Source organism: Elgaria multicarinata, chromosome 1 (assembly GCF_023053635.1).
Source record: "Elgaria multicarinata webbii isolate HBS135686 ecotype San Diego chromosome 1, rElgMul1.1.pri, whole genome shotgun sequence".
NCBI classification, from domain to species: domain Eukaryota; kingdom Metazoa; phylum Chordata; class Lepidosauria; order Squamata; family Anguidae; genus Elgaria; species Elgaria multicarinata.
This window is the reverse complement of record NC_086171.1, coordinates 32142935-32164691: the sequence shown is the minus strand read 5'-3', so window position 1 is coordinate 32164691 and position 21757 is coordinate 32142935.

Sequence of the window (21757 nt, the reverse complement as noted above, 5' to 3'; positions counted from 1 at the left end):
ACTCTTCAAATACTTGAAAGGTTGTCACACAGAGGAGGGCCAGGATCTCTTCTCGATCCTCCCAGAGTGCAGGACACGGAATAATGGACTCAAGTTAAAGGAAGCAAGATTCCAGCTGGACATCAGGAAAAACTTCCTGACTGTTAGAGCAGTGCGACAATGGAATCAGTTACCTAGGGAGGTTGTGGGCTCTCCCACACTAGAGACCTTCAAGAGGCAGCTGGACAAGCATCTGTCGGGGATGCTTTAGGGTGGATTCCTGCATTGAGCAGGGGTTGGACTCGATGGCCTTGTAGGCCCCTTCCAACTCTGCTATTCTGTGATTCTATGATTCTATGATTCCTGCAGTAAATTCAATACCGCTATAAAGCAGTAATGTTGCTCCTGCCATCTATATACCGCTTTCATAGTTGAATATCCTGCTTGGTGTAGATGAGCCCCAGGTGTCCAGACAAGAGTCTTCCCAATTGGGAGTTGGACATGGGGCCTTCTGCATGGGCAAAAACAACAATACACATATTCCTGAGATAAAGCTGTTTCCCCAAATGTTAGGAGAATCAAGGAGTGGCATTGCTGTGAACATAAGTAGCAGTGTCCTAGGGTAGCATAGTTTTCATGGTTTCTAGAACACTCTTTCCCAACCTGGTACCCTGTGGCTTTTTTAGACTATTTTTTTCTAGGATGACTATTGGCCATGTTGGCTGGGTCTAATGGGAGTTGAAGTCCCAGACATCTGGATGGTGCCAAGTTGGAGCAGGCTGACCTAGATGCTGCTGGACGCATGATGCTACTGTGAGCATGAGGTGCAGTGTCCTGGGATTCAGGGAACCATAGGAAATGTGATTTCCGTGGTTGCCAGAATTACCTAGAAGTTTCTACAAGCATGATGCCATGAGCAAGGAAGAGCTCTCTCACCTTCTTCAGAAAGCTCTACCACAAATGATCAAAGAAACAAACAAACTCTAATATGGCTAGTTTTACTTTGCACAGACTTAAAGGGTTCATAGGGTCCCACCACTATGACTAGCAATGCCCACCCACCCCCACCATACAATGCCACACAATAATCCCATCATTTAAAAGCAAATTGTGTTTAAGATTGCCAAGGATTTGGATTTCTTTGATGTGGATTTTTTTAATGTTCAATATACAAATAAATGGGCATGATAGACACTGCTAATCTTCCTCTTCAGCTATCGGCAGGCAATAAGTATCTTTTGGAGAGACAAAAAGGCCCAGTGAATCATACGGAGCATATATTCACCCATCGTGAATGGTGATGAGCTAATGTTAGCACATAATTACACACACCTCTGCTAACGACATGGAAACCAATAGAAATGTCATTGTGTAGGCAGGGGCATAACCATAGGTCGTGCTGAAGAGTGCAGCAAGAAGCTATTCCGCACAGGTGCACTAATACATGGCTTCTAGGAGCATTAATGTTACAACACCCAACAAGGAAAAAAATATTCTAGAAATAACCACCAATCTATTTAATATGAATCATGCAAATTCTTGCATTTGGTTATTTGTACATCCAACCTAAGCCACTAAGTTGTAGCTTAGCGATAGTGCACAAGATTTGTACCTGTAAGATTCTAAATCCAAGGAATGGGAAGCAAAAACATTGGAATACATTCTGTTTTTACATTGTTATAGTCAGCAGGGTCACTTGGGCTATGTGCGTTCCATATAGTCGTTAGGCATGAGCTAACGAGGGATGTTTGAGATATCCAGGATTCTCTGAACATCAGCTTGCTGCTCATCAAATGCCCATTTCCCATTTATGTTTGTGATCTCCCCAAATTTGAACAAACCTCCCCAAATTTGTGCAAATTTCCTCCATGGACTAAAGAGTCTTCTGAGGAAATTTGTGCAAATTAAGAAATTTGTGAGTGTCAAACTGGGAATTAGGAATGAGACAAATGTGAGTACATGGTGGATAGTTTGTGAATATTTTCAATGGACACATGCTCACACTTGCACTTGCATTCAGAGCTTTGAACGGGTCATGCTCGCACGTGTCTCATACATCCCTAATATTAATCTTCTGAGTCATATGGAAGTACCAGAGCCCTCAGCCTACTGACAGAGCAATTCATAGGATTACTCTCTTAGATACCTTTTCATTCACCTCCTGAAGCAGGCTTTGGCTTGTGAAAGCATATACCACACTAAATGTGTTGGTCTAGTCCAGGGACACATAATCTACAGCTTTCATGTCTAATCCAGCCTTTGGGGCATCTCAGGGGGCCTGTGCAGCTTTTTGGGATTTCTCCAGTGGGTGGGGCTTAGGCTTCAAGTCCCACCCTCTGGAAGAATCTCCTCAGCAGGCATACTTCTGCTGCTACCTGTGATTTGAGATCACTGATAAGAGCAGGGGTCCCCTATTGGTGCATGCCGGCAGAGGAAACCCCTGCTGTTAACTGGAGATAGCAGTCTGGCCTGCAGGATGCAGGGTGGAGGGCAATCCATCTGAAAGCAGTTCTGCACCTCTGGTTTGGTTTTGAAGTGACACAGAACTCATTTGTACTACAAGAAGCTAATGTGGCTACCACTCAGATATAAGATTTAGGCTGCAATGCAATCTACTTTCTTACTTGGGAGTAAGGTTCACTAGATCTAGTAGAGCTTTACATCTCAGTAGAGTGATATGGGACTGGAATGGAAGAGGCAAAAGTATGAAAAACATATAGCACCACCTAGCAATTTACATTTCCTTTACATGACTTCTCAGAAGTTAGACTCTAAACCCTTTAAATGCCTACTCAGAAGTAAGTCCCATTGAGTTCAATAGGGCTTATTCCCAGAGAAATCTGTATAGGATTGCAGCCCAAATATATTTCTATCGAATTGGCTCAGTTGGCTGGTTGGAGATGGCAGGCATTGATTCTATGGTCTTCCATTCCATCTTTCGTGAGGCTCTCTTAATGGGCAGGTTAGAGGCACCACAGAGAGCAGCCAAAGTTCATAACAGGGCAAAATCTAGAGAGCCATCACCGAGGCAGCTGGCACTACCGACAGAGCAAAAATGTGGCCGTATGTTTTATTTACAGACCTGCAGACCAGAGCAATGAGGCTAAATTATCGAACCTTTAAACAAGTTATAAAACCACAGATAAAATCTCGGTCTCTCCAATTAGTGCAATTATGTGTGGCTATTAAAGTTCCGCTGCATGTACTTTGCTAGGGGCTGGAATTGCCCACGTTGCAGTGTGATGTTTGTTTTTTAAAACATGTTTCCAAGGCAACGGCCGCCTCCTCAGATGGTGAGGTGACATTCCTGACAGATATATCAAGCTATGACCCACAACACGTATTACACCTGGCACAGTTTGGAAAAGGAGAGGGGGAAATTCTTTTGTTGGGAAGATATCTTTTGTCCGTAAGACATTTTGCCACCATTCCAAAAGTGCATAGATTTGGGGGTGGGGTGGGGGTTGGAATTTGCCATGGGCCTCACATAGGGAAGGCGCTACCTCCGGACAAACAAATAAATAGATAAGATAGATAGATAAGATAGATAAGATAGATGATGCATGGTCGCCAAGTCCCCCCCCCTCTGAATGCCACTAACTTGAGCTCCGTAAACCTAATGGGAAAATCACAAAAGCAACTTTGCTGTAAATTAACTCAACTAAACACACCTTGCAGTCCAATCCTGTGCCCGTTTAGATAGAAAAAGTCCTACAACTCCCAGCTTTCCCCAGCCAGCTGTTGTAGGACTTTTTGGACCAACACAAATAGTAGTTGGTAACCGGTAGGCTGACCATATGAAAAGGAGGACAAGGCTCCTGTATCTTTAACGGTTGTATTGAAAAGGGAATTTCAGCAGGTGTCATTTGTATTTATGGGGTACCTGGTGAAATTCCCTCTTCATCACAACAGTTAAAGCTGCAGGTGCCCTGCCCTCTTTTAAATCTGGTCACTCTAGTATAGTTCCTGCACCTTTAACTGTGATGATGAAGAGGGAATTTCACCAGGTTCTCCATATATAAAAATGACACCTGCTGAAATTCCTTTTTCTATGCAACTGTTAAAGATACAGGAGCCCTGTCCTCCTTTTCATATGGTCACCCTATCTCTTTCCTATTACTTCTGTATTGCTGTTTTTCTGCTTCTGTTCTTCTTCAGCAACCAAGCTGGAGTGTACACTGCACCCAGTCAGAGCTGTGGAGAGACTCACCTTCATATTTGTTAAGGAAAGAATTTGAGGTTTTAAAAAATCAACTGTAGGAGAAGCTAATACTGACACATTCACCCATCTAGTCCAGGCCTTTGGGTGCTTAGCTCTTGAAAGGCTGGGCTTGGGCTGCTGTGTATTCAACCATGTTAGTGCTAAAGCAGCGCTAAAATTTCCACATATTTATGTCAGACAAACTCCTCACCTTTAACAGCTATATGGTAGGCAGGTACAACATGGTTCTCTCCATGTACATATTAAATTTGGCTATGGCAGATAGATGAGAATTTTGTCTTAGTTCATTTGATACCCATTAGTAATATGTCAACGTATTTTTTTCCTTTTTCTTATTTTTTTCCTTGACTGGTGACACCAAACATCTTTTACCATTCTGTGAGAAGAGTTATGGAGATAGACTACTAAGTAACCCCTGTAAAATATCAAAGTATAATCAAGAAGCAGCATTGATGTGTTCATATATATTACTTAGACCATATTTAACTTAGCATTTTTCATTACACTGTCCCATTAAAGTAATTCTATTTGTGCTTTATTGTAATACAATCTCTTTAAAATGTTCGGAAGAATACAGCCTATAGTTTAGTACAGGCCATTAATTTTCACTTTGGAGTGAATTTCTCTGATCATGCTTGTAAAATTATTAGAATTTTAAAATGTTTGCTGATTTCAGCACATCAGTAAGCAAATGCTCCTCCTCTCAGCAAAATATGTACCTTACAGCAAAACACATAGACACACAACACCCACACACACACACAGAGGAACAAATGACTTCCTCCCGCGCCTCAACATGAATTTTCTGTTTCAGTAATCAAGACCCAAATCGCTAATGCTAACGCATCACTTTTTCTTTTCTTTTCTGTCTTCGTTGTGTCTTCAGCACAAAAGTTGGCATTATTAACATTTTATGTGTGACTGAAGACTGATCTAAAGAATTTCATGGTTGCAATAATGAAACAATTAACTCCCGAGTCGTCGTTTCACAGCTGAAGTTAAATATTCCATGAGGGAACTTTTATTTAAACGAATCAACAGAGGCAACCTGAGTCGTAAATGGATGTGCCATCCTTTCCATGGACTGAACTAGGAATCTGGAAGCCTCTGGCCCTGTGAACGGAATAGGCAGCCTTACTCTCTCTGTGGGGACTGTGGCTCTGTGGTAGCACACCTGCTCTGCATGCAGAAGGTCCCAGGTTCACTTCCCGGTGTGTCCAGGTAAGGCTGGAAAAAATCCTCCCTGAAACCCTGGACAGCTGATGCTGCCAGTCAGTGTCAACAATACTGGGCTAGATGGACCAATGGTCTGACTGAGTATAAGGCGGCTTCCTATGTTCCTAACCTCAGTCCTCCCTTCTGCAGTACGGGAATAATGCTAACCTACATTACAGGGTTGCTGTCATGAGAACAGAAAGATCATGAGTGGCCATCACTGCCGCAAGATGTAGTGATGGCCACCAATTTGGATGGCTTTAAAAGGGGGTTGGATAAATTCCTGGAGGCAAAGACTATCCACAGCTACTAGCCCAGATGGTTGTGTGCTATCTCCAGCTTTCGAGGCAATAAGCCTGTGTGCACCAGTTGCTGGGGAACATGGGTGGGAGGGTGCTGTTGCACCATGTTCTGATTGTTCATCCCTGGCCGATGGCTGGTTGGCCACTGTGTGAACAGAGTGCTGGACTAGATGGACCCTTGGTCTGATCCAGCATGGCACTTTTTATGTTCTTATGTGCATGAAGTGCTCTGAGCACTCTAAAAAGCTATACTGATGAGAAATGTTCTCTCTCACTGGCTCTTTAAGTATAGAAGTTATTTGGTACAACTAAATCACATTGCAGACATTCTGGGGTGGGTGTTTTGTTTTTGTTGTTATTTTATTTTGCACACATTAGGGAGAATTTGAGTTGAAAATGTTAAAGGATTGAACTTCAAAGGCATCATGTAAGGAGATGGGCCATTTGCTTCACTTGTGATGTTGCTCAGGGTTCATGCTTTTGTACTCTAATATATACAAGCGGAGCCCTATACACATAGTTCTGTGTATGTCTTGATTCTGTGGATGCACAGGGGAGCAATGCTCGCTGTCTCCCGGTCGTCGCCCTCTGCCATCGCCTCGCCGTCTCCCGTTCGTCGCCCTCCGCCCCCCCTCACCATCTCCCGGTCGTCGCCCTCTGCCATCCCCTCACCGTCTCCCGTTCGTTGCCCTCCGCCATCCCCTCTCTTGCTGGTCCGGCCTTCCCTCCCCCATCTCCCTCCCCCATCTCCCTCCCCCCGGATCACACACACCCTGGCACGATGGGCACAGCGCTCATATGAGCTCTGTGCCAGGTCCGTGGCTTTTTGCGGCTACTCGCGAGTAAGCGAGTAGCCGCAAAAAGCCACGGACCTTCCTAGACGTTTCGTAGCCCCGGCCTGAGGCCGAGGCTGTGAAAAGGCGCGCCATAAGCAACTTCACTTATGGCGCGTTAGAGAAGGCCTCAGTGCGGCCTGGCACCGGATTCCCCTGTGCATCATCTGCATGAACAGCAGGGAAACCGGCCTACAAAGCGCGCTAAGGCCTCGTCTAGGAAGGCCCCTGGTGAACTCTATAACTAAGATTCATGTGCATGAGTTTGATTTTCCCCCCTCCTCCCTTCCAATCCCTTTACTTTTTGTGTCGTGTCTTTCAGGTTGCAGATCTGCCTTCTGGTTCTGCCTTATTTCTGAACTTTGAAAGCCATTCTCAGGGCTCATCTACACCAAGCAGATATTCCATGATGAAAGTGGTATATAAAATGCATGAGCCACACTACTGCTTTATAGTGGTATTGAAGTGCACTGACAACTGTTGGGGCCCATTGACACATACCATATACTGCTTTCATACCACTTTCATAGTGTTATATCCTGCTTGGTGTAGTTGTGTCATGGGCCCCACCAGTTGTCAGTGCACTTCATCACCACTATAAAGCAGTAGTGTGGCTCCTGCCTTTTATATACCACTTTCATACCACTTTCATAGTAGAATATCCTGCTTGGTGTAGATGAGCCCTCCGAGGTTTTTTTGGTTGAGGAGCAGGGGGGAAATGCTTGGAATGAATGAATGAAAGGTCTAATTTTCATAAAATATACGGGATCACAAAACTCAGTTTTCAGGCTGCACTGTTAGGGTTACCTAGGGATTGGACAAGCAGCGATTTTTGAGCTCACCTAAATCCTCTGAAAGTCACTTTGAAATGGGTTTCGGTTCACTGCCATTTTCATTTTCTACCTTTTTGGGAGGAGGCTCATAAGAATGGGGGGATGCATTTCTCTGCATATTTTTTTTCCAAAGTGTGCAGTTTTGCTCCATAGAACAAAGTGTGAACATGCATGTTTTTAAAAATGCGCATATATATATATATATATATATATATATATATATATATATCATGATCATGAATTTGGGAATTTGCTAACATTAGTATATATATACATATATATATATATATATATATATATATATATATATATATATATATATATATGTGCACTCCTGGTCATACTCATGTTTGGGATAGCGAATAGGATATGATTACAAAGAGATGCAAAGTCTGTGTGCATCCCTAGGGTAACCTCGGGTAACATCCTAAAATTCCACTGGATAGGCCTGCTGGAATAGATCAGTCTTTATAGCTTTCTTAAATGCTAAAAAGACTGTTAAGTTGATGAGTCTCCTCCGGCAGGCCACTCCACAGTCTGGGAGCAGCAGAAGAGAAGGTCCTCTAGGTTAGGGTGACCAACTGTCAGGATTTCCCGGATTTGTCCTGGTTATTGTTCTTTCCATGGTGTCAGGGGGGATTTTCTATAATTTTCAATAATGTCCTGGAATGACACACCTTCCCCTTTAAGGCTGCCATTAGCATGGCAGGAGGGAATGACATGCTTTCTTGAGGCACATCATTCCCCCACCCCAAGCTCCAATTGAGGTCTTAAAGGGGAAAGTGGGTCATTCATGGACATTATAGAAAAGGCCCCAATTGGAGTGGATGGTGGTGGTGCAGAATGAAAACCTTTCCCCTCCTCCACTCCAATCGGGTTCTTTAAGGCGGCGGGGGAATAACGTACTTTTTGCAGGACTCAGAAAGCTGCTTCCCCACACACACACTAGGTGTCCTCTTTTTTGGTTTCCCAAATATGGTCACCCTACTCTAGGTAATACTTGCCAGCCTAATTTTGGCAGTCTGAAGTAGATTCTTCCCAGAGGACCTGAGTGTGTGGGACAGATTGTATGGGAAAAGGAGACCCCACAGCTAGCCTGGACCCAAACCATATAGGGCCTTAAAGGTAATAACCAACACTTTATACTTCGCCCGGAAACTAATTGGCAGCCAGTGAAGAGATTTTAAAACTGGTGTAATGTGGTCCCCCCTAGGTATACCAGTGACCAACCTGGCTGCCATATTTTGAACTAGTTGAAGTTTCTGGACTAGGCACAAAGGTAGCCCTATGTAGAGCACATTGCAGAAGTCCAGCCTTGAAGTTACCAGCACGTGCACTACCATCTTTAGGTCTTCCGACTCTAGGAAGGCGCATAGCTGGCTGGATATGTGGTAGAGCTGTTCACCTAGGGCAGGGATGTGGATGCCCTGGGGTTGAGGTGAAATGAAGGCTAATGACAGCACCATGTACATTGATGGTGCTATATAAATAAATAATAATAATAATAATAATAATAATAATAATAATAATAATAATAATAATAATAATAATGAGACTCAATGGACCCACCTCTAACCTAGGTGAAACAGCCCTGAACAGTGAAGGGAACCTACAGCACATTATGCACTTGTGGAGTGCACTGCAGTGATCCTAGGCATGTACATGGATTGGACTGATATTGGACTGCAACTCCCACCATACCTTACCATTTGCTCTGCTGTTTAAGACTGATGGGTTTTGAAGTCAAGCAACATCTCCAGGGCCAGACCTTCCCTGCTTTTGGTGTATTGTAGAACTTCAGCCTCAGTTTCCCTTCTTGTCTAACACTCCAAGTAAAACCTGAATTACACTGCAGTGGGGGGGGGGGGGGAATTGCATTTCCAAAGCTGAATCATTACCAGTTTTTCTCCTTTGCAGGCACAGCTATTCTGTTTCAACTCACTCCCCATCCCAAATATTTACACACACACTGGAGGAAAGCTAAAATCCCTCAGCATGGGATTCACTGGACTCACGAAGATGTCGTGCAAATGCCCCACCATTCTGAGCAACACTTTGCAGTTAAATAATCCACCTTTTCTATTGGATTTTTCCCCCAGATCCCCTTTTAGCTCTAGGCTACCTTCATAATCCTTTAAAGACAACGCAGATGATTACACGAAAACGAGCTCCCTCGCAGCATCACCCTTCGTGCAAGCGAGTGCAGACTAAACGCTGAAACATTGATGGATGCTGTGCAGATTCATTGCGCCCATTTTAATTTCATTACTGGCACTGGGTTGGGGTTAGGGGGGAGCCTTGAAAGCAGTCATGCCAGTCAGCATTGTGGCTAGTAGCAGCCTTCGATGGAGTCATAAAACATAAGTACTTGTGAGGTGCTTTCTCCCCAGGAACACCACTTTTATTTACGGTTTCAGCACAATGCAGCCGCACGGTATATAGAAGGGTGGGTAGCAATAAAATACTGTCATTTACTGGGCACTTGACACCGTACGAATGGCAGGGAATTTCATCAGAATCCTTAGGCCTGGGCTTGAACAAAGAGTTATAATCACCCATAAACTAGTGGCTGTCGAATCTTGAGTGTCCCCTTGACAGTTTCTCAGAGTTTGGAAGGGAAAAACCAGCAATAGGCTGGTGGAGGAGAGAAAACGATAAACAAAAAACAGACCTCCCCACACAGAAAAAAAAGAGGAGCGCTTCACCCAAATCTTCACGAGGAGTGAATACAGACAGTCATTTCCTAAGTGGTAATTGAATTTGAATTTTCTTTATTGTTCAAAGCCATAGACCACCATAATGCCATATGGACAGAGACAATAAAATACAATTAAAAAATACAGGCCAAGTTTTAAAAAGCAATACACAGACAATAATTAAAATCACGCATTAAAATCACACTCGTCTTCTAGAGGCAATTAATTAACCCAGAGGTGCAGCTAGGGTTTGACTTTGGGGATCATGTCCAAGGCCCTGAAGCTAGGAATGTCAGAGAAACCCACACCAGATCCAAATGAGTTCGGATTTCTTTGAATCCAAGCTACAGATTCCATCATGGTCTTTTCCCCTAACCCCCACCCCATTCATGGGGGTTCTGCAGAGTCATGGACCACTTCCCCTTTACTTGCTGGGAATTATATGCAAATTTAGTTATACAACAATATCCTCCGGCCCCTCCCAAAAAATAAAACCAATGGCCCAAACACTTCTTTCTGTAGGCAAAAACATGAAAATACAGATTTAGGGGAGATATTGTTTTTGTTTTGTTTTTGTTTATTGTTTCTTTTTTGCTTCTAAGGAGAGCTTCGCAAATTCACATTCATTAATGTGTATTTCTGTTAATATGCAATGGTTGATGCAAATTAACACATCTGCACACTTGCAGATGTGCACATTAACGTACTTATGGATTAGCACAAGTAGAATGGAAGTCTCCAACACAAACTCTGATGCAGTCAATGAACAGGCGATGGAACTAAGGATGACTGACAATCCACAAAACACAGATGACTACCCTGTTGAGTCCTGGACTGGACTCTGTTTTTCCTTTTCCATATTTCTGGATGATTCTGCAAATCCTGGATAAAGTGTGAAGTCAGCAAAAGACAATCACTGAAAGGTCAACTTTGCAGATGGGCTTGATTGAATAATTGGACTATGACATAGTGTTAATTTTTCTATTAGTGCCAATTATTGATTGCATCATTTGTACTGTGAAGTGTATATAACGAGTGTTTGGAACCACTGTAACCAGATTAAATCATCACTCTCGTTGCTGTGAAACCTGTTGTAAGCTGTATATCATGTGACCATGGGTGAGTATTGAATTGTACATTGTTTTGCCATAACTAATTATTTTCTGTCAGTAAAGAATTTATTTTTGTACCCTACAAACAAAAATCTCTGCCTTATATTTTTTAGTCTTTGCTGTGTTCATAGTCAAGAGCCGCTGTATACTCTGCTATCACTGTGAGTCTGTATTTTACAGCACGCTTAAGTTCAGTGATTACCCCGACATACCCAGAGAGTGGCAGGTTATAAGGGCAGCAGAAGCAAACACCCCTTTATTCCTGTAGTTATGATGATGCTATGATTTCACAAGCTGAATATGAGCCAACAGTGTGATGTGGCTGCAAAAAAAGGAAATGCTATTTTGGGCTGCATTAATAGAAGTGTAACTTCAAATCGCACGAGGAACTGGATCCCCTGTATTCGGCACTGGTTAGGCCTCATCTTGAATACTGTGTCCAGTTCTGGACATCACACTTCAAGAAGGATGCAGACAAGCTGGAGCGTGTTCAGAGGAGGGCAACCAGGATGATCAGGGGTCTGGAAACAAAGCCCTATGAAGAGAGACTGAAAGAACTGGGCATGTTTAGCCCTGAGAAGAGAAGACTGAAGGGAGACATGTTAGCACTCCTCAAGTACTTGAAAGGTTGTCACACAGAGGAGGACCAGCATCTCTTCTCAATTATCCAAGAGTGCAGGTCATTATTTATTTTATTTATCACATTTTTATACCGCCCAATAGCCAAAGCTCATGGAATAATGGGCTGAAGTTATAGGAAGCCAGATTCCCGCAGGACATCAGGAAAAACTTCCTGCTGTAAGAGCAATACAACAATGGAACCAGTTACTTAGGGAAGTCGTGGGCTCTCCCACACTAGAGGCATTCAAGAGGCAGCTGGACATCCATCTGTCAGGGATGTTTTAATGTGGATTCCTGCACTAAGCAGGGGATTGGACTCGATGCCCTTATAGGCCCTTCCAACTCTGCTATTCTATGATATAATTAAGTTGAAAATGCAAAAGTGCACATGCTCAGATTATGATTGTTATGATAGTTACGATTATTATTAACAAGGGTGACAGACTGTTGTTGTTGTTGTTCTAATATATCTCTAAAGGAGCTATCCAAAGTTGTGGATCCATTTTGGGGATAAGGTTCAGCACTTTGGCTTGCTCTTTTAGAGTTCTGGCTGGTTCTTACTGAACCCATAAATGGATTTACAGCCCCACCGAATCCGCAGCCACCAGCCTCCACTGCTTCAATCTACGGTAAGACCTGCTGCATGTGGTGGCCCACCTGTTCATCCTTCTGAGTGGAGCCCTAGACCTCTGCCCCACAGTCCTGCCCTCATGGTGCCACTGATCACGGCAACGGCATCTCTAGAAAATTGAATACAGTGAAGTATTGTGCAAAATGGGACAACATCCTCTCTTCGAAACCCCTGAAATTGAATTGGGGGCACTTTCATTTCGGAATGCGAGAGATAAGCTTTGAACTGCTGATTCAAACACTTTCCTGACTGCCAGAATGAACACTGCCAACGCAACATTGCAAACATCCAGGCAGTTTGGTAAAGCTAGAAGTAGTTCTGATTTATTACCGTGGGTATTTTTTTGTTCATTGTACTGTTTAAGCTTACAGCTACAATTTTTAGTGCATTGCTTACAATCTAATAACATAAAATACAATTGAAATTGATTTTTGTGTTTAAAAAAAATATCTGCAAAGCCATCGAACGACTGGAAATGCACTGAGTAAGGTTATATAGCATTTCTTCGGTAATGAAATATTTTAGCATTGTACAAGGTGGCTTCACGGGAGCTAATTTTTCTCACGATCAATCAGGGTAAAAATAATAGCCAAGGCACAACTAAAAGGCTCCTGGAAATATTTATGAAGGATATTACAGAAGTGAGAAGAACAGCAAAACAAAAACAAAAAAAAGAGGAACATTTTGATGTGCTAGCCTGTTTTATTCAATGGATTGCTGTACTTGCCTGTGATATAGGAAATGGGATGCATTTTTAGATTGTAAGATGAAGGAGGAACTGTATTCAGTTTCGTGTTTGATTCAGCTCCCAGAATATTGTTGATAGGGCTGATGGGGGGTTAAATGACAACTATAATTTAATTCCATTTCTTTCCCACCACTTCCAAACAGCTTGCATAGGCAAAAATACCCTCCTGCATATCCCAATAACTGATGAAATGAATGCAGTTTGGATAAGGGACAGAGCCTTTTCAGTGACTGCACCCAGATTTGGAACTCCCTCCCAAGGGAAGCCTCCTTGCTACCTCTCTAATGGCCTCTCACTGCATTGTGAAGACAATCCTTTTTTCAGTTAAGTGTGTTGGTTAAATGTCTAACATTTGTCCAAAGGTTTTTTTATTTGTCTCCTTGGGGGCCTTTTAATGACTCTTTTAACCTTTGCTGCTTTTAGGCTTTCTTTGGGCGTTCCTAGACGAGGCCTTAGCACGCCTTGAGAGCCGGTTTCCCTGCTGTGCTTCCACATGACGCACAGGGGAATCCAGCTCCAGGCCGCACTGAAGCCTCCTCTAACGCGCCATAAGCGAAGTTGCTTATGGCGTGCCTTTTCCGCAGCTCCAGCCTGAGGCCGGAGCTGCGGAACGTCTAGAGACTTCCGTGGCTTTTTGCGGCTACTCGATTACTCGTGAGTAGCCGCAAAAAGCCGCGGACTGGCCACAGCGCTGAGCGCTGTACCCATCGGCCGGGGGGGGGGAGAAGGGAGCACAGACGACACAGAACACACACACACACACGGAGGGAGAAGAAGCACAGACGACACAGAACATACACACACACACACAAACACACACACACACACACACACATGGAGGGAGAAGGAGGAGAGAAGACACACGGGACACGGAGGGAGAGAAAGATCAGGAAGAGATCAGGAGCGGATGAGGGGGGGTTAACTAAAAAAAAACCCTTACCTTCTCTGCAGTCTTCGGGCCACACGTGGCCCCTTTAAACTTAAAAAAAAATGGAGGATGCTGCAGAGATCCCGACGTCCCTGCGCGTCCCGCGTCAGGAAGCCCGGGCAGCGCGCGCTAACATCAGCCCGCCGTCGCCCCGCTTCCCTGCCAGCTTATCCCGGCAGGTCTAGCAAAGCCCTTTGTGTGTGTGTTTTTATGGTAGCCCTTTTTTGACATCGGGAAAAGAAAGGAGATAGTCTCTGTGGTCTATAGGAGCAAAACCATTAGGGGCCTCATAGGTCAAAAGCAGCATGTTGACATGAGCCAAAGGATAACAATAGCCAATGTAATAAGTTACCAGATGTTTGAGAACGTGTGACCACTTCAGCTCTGCCTCCTGAACCTCTTCATTGGCATGGGCTGGAGAGGTCCCATTAAACACCTGAGAGGGAGGTGATGCTGATGGATTGGGGTCTGCGATACTCTGCCTGAGAGATAGCACCCTCAGCTCAATTTCCCTAGGAAAAACAGGAAGGAAAAAGCTCACTTAAAGCACAGTTACGGGCTGCTGTGACTTCAGAAGCCAGTAGGCCCAATTCTTTCCCTCTCCCCTCTATCTACTTGCACGTTTGAAAACACTGAGTTTGAAATAGCAAGCTCAGCCACACTGCAGCTTTCAAACAGTCCACCATTTGAAGGACATCTGACCCACCAAATTATTGTTACTATCTTATTAAAGATACTATTAAATAATCTGTGAACGGGGCGTAATGCTGGTTGTCGTGGCAGCAGTGTAAACTCCTGAGATACACGCTGTTGTAGTAAATACTGTCAAAATATGGCCATGTATATGTTTCATTGCTCTTCCTGAGGTCAGGCATGCTGACTCCACAGCTGCCTTGGATGGGTGATCCAAAGTGAAAAGGGACTCCATGCTTAACTTTTATTACCAAGAATACAAAATAAAACCAAATCGACTAGAAATTATTTTTCTCCTCTTTTATTGCAAAAGCTATCTCAGCAGTATATTATTTTGTTCTCCGTTGCTAATGGTTACAGATGAGCACTCGATCAAATCTTGTCTGGGATAAATTAGTCTTAAGATGGTAGGTCACATCTAGGTTGTGAGAGAGTATCTTTTGCGAACAAAGGATCTTGATTTTTCATTCTTGTCAAGTATACAGGTGACTGATGTCTTTTCATTTCAAACGTTTGCCAAATTCAGGGTTAAGCAAGCAGATTTTCAAGGGTTCAAGAGACCATCGCCAACCATGAGGTGACCTTCACAGGTCCTAGCAAATAGAGTTTGCTATATACACCAAGGAAATTATTTCAAGAAAACTGTGTCAAAAATATATTGCTAAGGAGCAAGAATACGTGCAAAGCTAACCCTTAAATCATGCTTGCACGGCTGATGATTCCCTCCCCCAGCTGAATATGGTGACCCACCAGGGGCTTGATAAACCTCTCGTGCTGTTGCCTTGTGGCTACAAACATGTGGGAGAAGGCAACCAACTGGTAAATCATAATGCATGGCTCATGATTGACTCAGCAGATCACAAGTTCTGATTGCTCTGACCTTAACTATAGATCTGAGGACAGAAAAATGAGACCATAATAATTATTAATACATTTAAGATTCAAGTTGGCTCCGAAATTCCTCTGTATTGAGTGCCCTTCCCTCTTATTCAAGACCATAGCGTAATTGATGGATCCTTCCCATTGAACCAGACAATTGAACCTGTGTTCCAGTGAGTGTGGAGAAAGGCTCTGATTCCTATCAAGGTAGACCTCTTCACACTTCCTCTTCCTCTTCTACGTCCAATGCTTACCCCCTTTCAATTATGGCAGTCCTAGATGCTGCATTATTTCCATGCTACTTTTGCCCACTTCTGTTTCTCATGGACTGTGATATGCCATGCCTAATGTCATCTTATCAAGTATTCCAACAATTTGTTGAGAAGTACTTGGACCATATTCTGGTGTACATCATAGTATACCACATTGTGGGGGGATGTTTGCACTTTACGGCACTGCTGACCGTGCATTATGCAGGCTGATATGTAGTGGCTAAGAGACTAAGCTGCAAATCAAGACATCCCAGGTTCTAACCTCATCTCTGCCATGTAGTTGCTCAGTGGCCTTAGGCTAGTTACAACCTCTTAGCCTCAGCCCCTCAACTACAATCTGGGAACAATAATACTAAGCTGCCTCAAAGGGTTATTGCAAGGATTTCATCAAGATAATGTGTGTGAAGTGCTATATAAATTATTTTCCACAACTACTATTCCCATCTCAAAGTACCTGAGATAAATCAATGTTATCTTTTCGGCGCCAGGTCAAGACTTTTCTCTTCTCCCTGGCATTTTAACAGCATTTAACAACGTTAAGTTTGTTTTTAATGGACCCCAGAATTGTTGTTTTTAAATGGATACTGTTGTTTTTATACTGTTTTTATGTTTTTTTTTAATTTTTGTATACTTTTAATGTTTACCATTTTTAATTGTTATAAACTGTCCAGAAAGCTTCGGCTGTGGGGCAGTATATAAATGTAATAAAATAAAATAAAATAAATAAATAATAAATAAATGACATCTTCACCATTTCAGGGAGAAATTCCACCAGGGCTTTAGTGACTTCTAACTTGTCATTAACAACATCAGTCTTCAACAGCCCATATATTGTTAATTAACTCTCATAGCTGAACTGTGCAGTAGCCAAAAGCCTGCTGACATTACATCAGAAGCATGCTGATTTGCCTTATGTCTCTATTCATCACCCACATATCCCATGTGGACCATTACCTGCAATCAGGTCCAACAACAGAGATATATCTGATCCCATCATAAGATACCAGAAATGTTTAGAACAAGCATTCTTGGACCTGAGCAGACCATCCAATTCTAGCATTTTCCTAAGTGCTAGGAACTGATTAGGCCTCATCTTGAGTATTGCATCCAGTTTGGGGCACCACACTTTAAGAAGGATGCAGACAAGCTGGAGAGGATTCAGAGGAGAGCAACAAGGATGATCGGGGGTCTAGAAACAAAGCCCTATGAGGAGAGACTGAAAGAACTGGGCATGCTTAGTCTGGAGAAGAGAAGATCACACTCTACAAATACTTGAAAGGTTGTCACACAGAGGAGGGCCAGGATCTCTTCTTGATCATCCCACATTGCGGGACATGGACTAATGGGCTCAAGATACAGGAAGCCAGATTCCAGCTGGACATCAGGAAAAAAATTCCTCAATGTTAGAGCAGTATAACAATGGAACCAATTACCTAGGGAGGTTGTGGGCTCTCCCACACTAGAGGCCTTCAAGAGGCAGCTGGACAGCCATCTGTTAGGAATGCTTTAAGGTGGACTCCTGCATTGATCAGGGGATTGGATTCATTTTTGCCATTCAGTCCTTAGTGCTGGATCAGGTAAAGTTGAATGGGAGGAGCCAAGCTCAGGTCTATGGACTTTATTAAATGTATGTTTCACTTCCCATTGGGCAGCCCTGCATTTTACAATGAAAACGTTACAGCTGGCAAATATAAATGAGGATTCAAGAACTCCTTGTCTGCACAATCACTCTGATCTGAAGTTGCTAGTTGCATAGTTATTGCAACCGTGCCATGGGGCCTATTTCAGCACAGGTTAAAAATGTATTGAATGGCCTTTAAAAACAAAAGCAAAAAGCTACAGTGAAACTTGGCAGATAACTTGACTGTGTTTTTTAGGAAATCATTTGAGGTAGTAAAACTGCACGAAACCATAAAACAGGCCATGACTTGCTCTCAGTAAAGTCAGTGAAGCAAGCGGTCATAGCTCTATCAAAGTCAAATCAAGACCTTTTTTGTTCTGACTCAATCAAAAGCTATGCTACTTTAAGCAAGTGGAAGATCTGCCTTGTGGAAAGAAGAGCAGCTTCAGCCTTTCCTTAGCACAAGACTGGAAGCGTCAGCCCTGTTCAGACCCTTATCCAGGCAGTGGTGCAATTTGAACGGTGGAAGCACACCACATCCATGCCAATTGCATCATTGCCTGGATAAGTGCCCAAACCAACGTTCCAAGTGAGCTGGCAAAATTCTCATCAGCACTGCTTTGCTCCTGCAGTTATACATGGTTCCACTCTGGTGGCACGTCCAGATTCTTTAGATCTTGTTCATATATTGAGGTCCCCTTCCATCACTGTCACATACATATACAGCCGTGGAGGAAGGAGGCAGGAAAAGAAATGGAAGGAAATGTGCCAGCTCCAGAAACATAGCAATCATTTGCCATCCACTGTTCTGGTCCACCAGGGAACATAGGATTGTGGAATCATACTGAAAGAATCCCAAAGGTCCCTGAGCCCAGGATTCTTACCATCCAGACAAAACAGGACTGTCCACATATCAGCCATCTTCCCCACTGTCCACAGATCAGCCATCTAACCCAATCCAGACCACCATACATTAGGAGCTGCAGAGGGATCCATGACAAGGTACCTCCAGTGCAGATCATTGTGGATGATGATCATGGAAAAGAGTCAAAGCACATACTATAGGAGCAGGTAGAAGTGTCCCGACTTAAAACATGACGAGGTCAAAGAAATCCATAAGCCATAAAGAGTTAGGCCGTAGGGTCTAGAGTTTGTCCTGGGGTCAAACCTGTTCATCTAAGGCCATAGCTAGACCTAAGGTTTATCCCTGGATTGTCCAGGGGTCAAACCTGCTCATCTAGGTGACACACAGGGCATCCAGTGCTCAGGCAGGGGCGAACTCTGGATGATCCCAGGATAAAGCTTAGCTCTAGCTACGGACTTAGGCCACAGCTACACCTAAGGTTTATCCTGGGATCATCCAGGGCTCGCCCCTGCCTGAGCACTGGTTCCCCTGTGTGTCACCTAGGTGAACAGGTTTGACCCCTGGATGATCCAGGGATAAACCTTAGGTCTAGCTATGGCCTTAGTCTCTCTATTAATGGAAATAGCACAACTTTCTCCGCTGTGGCACCCCGGTTGTGGAATGAGCTCCCCAGAGAGGTCTACCTGGCGCCTACTGTACTCCTTTCATCGCCAGCTGAAGACCTTTTTATTCTCTCAGTATTTTCACACTTAATTTTAACTTAAATTTAAATTTTACTGTTTTAACTCTGTATTTAAATTTTATATCAATTTTGCTGCGTGGTTTTTATTCTGGTTGTGCTTTTTATATTGTACTGTGTATTTGTGCTTTTAACCTGTTGGTTGTCTTACTATGGTTTTAATTTTTGTGAACCACCCAGAGAGCTTCGGCTATTGGGCGGTATAGAAATGTAATAAATAAATAAATAAATAAATAAATAAATATGGAGGTAGCAAAAGGGTGGGAAACGAAGTCAGGATATATGGCCCAAGGAGGGCATAGCAGGATTTGGCAAAAGTCACTAGCTGAGGAGCTCACTCAGCACAGACGATGGAGTAAGGGAATGACCATGCAAGGCAGTTTCATGAAGATATGGTTTCCATCCTTTACCTTTCTTTAACAAAAAAAACCGAAATGACTTCAGACCTCCAGTCACACAGAGACAATTTTGGAGGCAGGTAATGTCTTAAGCTTTGAATACATACCTTCTGCAACTGTTTCTATCTAGCGTATCTTTTAAACTGAATGTGGACTCTTACGCAGTACGATAAGCTCTTGTTCTCCATCATTAAGAGTTTTTTTAATGGAAAGAATAAACAAATAAAAAAATCGCTGTCAAATGTGAGGATGATGCAGATGATACAGAGGCTAAAATTTGTGTCAGTGAGAGGGCTGGAGCTTGTGAATTGCATGAAGAGCCTCCTATCTATTCCTCTTCTGCCCCATTATTTCAAGCATGGATACAGCTCTGCTTTCAGCAGTTAATGAAGATGTAACAAGATCAGTTGTTAAAAGTAGGAAGAAAACATCTATATATGGACAGGAGAACTTTGGTTAAACATCCAGCTTCAGAACTCACGTGGTGAAGCATTACGTTGTGACATGCAAAGCGTAGAGTAGGGGGGCCCTTCCCTTTTTGAACCCATGGGCATATTTGGGCATTTGAGAAACTGCTGTGGGCACCACCACAAAATGACTCCCTTGGAGGATTGGATAGTCACATGATGGCTGCCATTAATGGCTAGTCAAAAGTAGGGTTTGGAGAGAGCTGCTAGGGCCCATTCCATGAGCTCGCTGAGCCAGGACACACCAGAAAGTGTGCTTTGACATCCTCCCACCACCAATTGGGGCCTTAAAGGCCCCAATTGGTGCAGAGGGGGTGGGGGAGGAAGAAACACACCATTTCACCAATGCTGGAGAAATTCCAAATTTTCTTCCTTTCCCCACACACCAATGAGGACAAGTTAAGGTCCAGTTAAGGCCCCTATCAGGGTGTGGGGAGAAAATGATGCAATTTCCTCAAAGCTGGGGAGGCTGTGGCCACCGTTGATGCAGTGGGGGGAAAGGAGCAAAGGGCTGCCATTCATGCAGTGGGAGGAAAGAGGCCAAGGACCGTCGCTACCTCGAAGTCAGGGCGGGCACGCCCCCGAGCACTGTCAAAGGCTTGGGAAAAATAATAATAATAATAATAATAATAATAATAATAATAATAATAATAATTTATTTATTTATATAGCACCATCAATGTACATGGTGCTGTACAGAGTAAAACAATAAATAGCAAGACCCTGCTGCATAGGCTTACATTCTAATAAAATAATAATAAAACAATAAGGAGGGGAAGAGAATGCACCAAACAGGCACAGGGTAGAGTAAAACTAACAGTATAAAAGTCAGAACAAAATCAAGTTTTAAAAGCTTTAGGAAAAAGAAAAGTTTTTAGCTGAGCTTTAAAAGCTGCGATTGAACTTGTAGTTCTCAAATGTTCTGGAAGAGCGTTCCAGGCGTAAGGGGCAGCAGAAGAAAATGGACGAAGCCGAGCAAGGGAAGGAGAGACCCTTGGGCTGGCGAGAAACATGGCATCAGAGGAGCGAAGAGCATGAGCGGGGCAATAGTGTGAGATGAGAGAGGAGAGATAGGAAGGAGCTAGACAGTGAAAAGCTTTGTAGGTCAACAGGAGAAGTTTATATTGGATTCTGAGGTGAATTGGAAGCCAATGAAGAGATTTCAGAAGTGGAGTAACATGGTCAGAGCGGCGAGCCAAGAAGATGATCTTAGCAGCAGAGTGGTGAACAGAAACCAACTTGTGCACGGGCCCTTCCTAGCACCAGGCAGGTCTGCCTGGGCCTGTGAGGGCTGGACATGAGGGTGTCCACTGTCCTCATGGGCCCAGGCAGATATCTGCAACAATGCTAGTCAAAAAGTAAGCTAAAGAGGGGGAGAATGAAGAGGCTAGAGGGAGGGAGGGGCAAAGAGCAAGGGATAGAGGGGAGGGAACAAGCAAGGCCAGAGGCTAGAAACAAAGAGAAAGAAGGCTGCCCTAACATTTTCCAAGGTTTTTCTTAAAACATTTTTTTTAATGGGACAAGGAGTGCTGAGCTCACTTTGCTGTCCAGGTGCTGTTAAGGGGAGCTTCAAGTCCTGGCTCTTTCTTCTGATGGTTCTTTATCTTTAAACTAGCATTGAGCCAGAAAACCCTTCAAATAGAGGACTGTCCTCTGTAAAAGAAGACACCTGGCCACGCCAGGTGGGCAGCTTCTTATGTGAC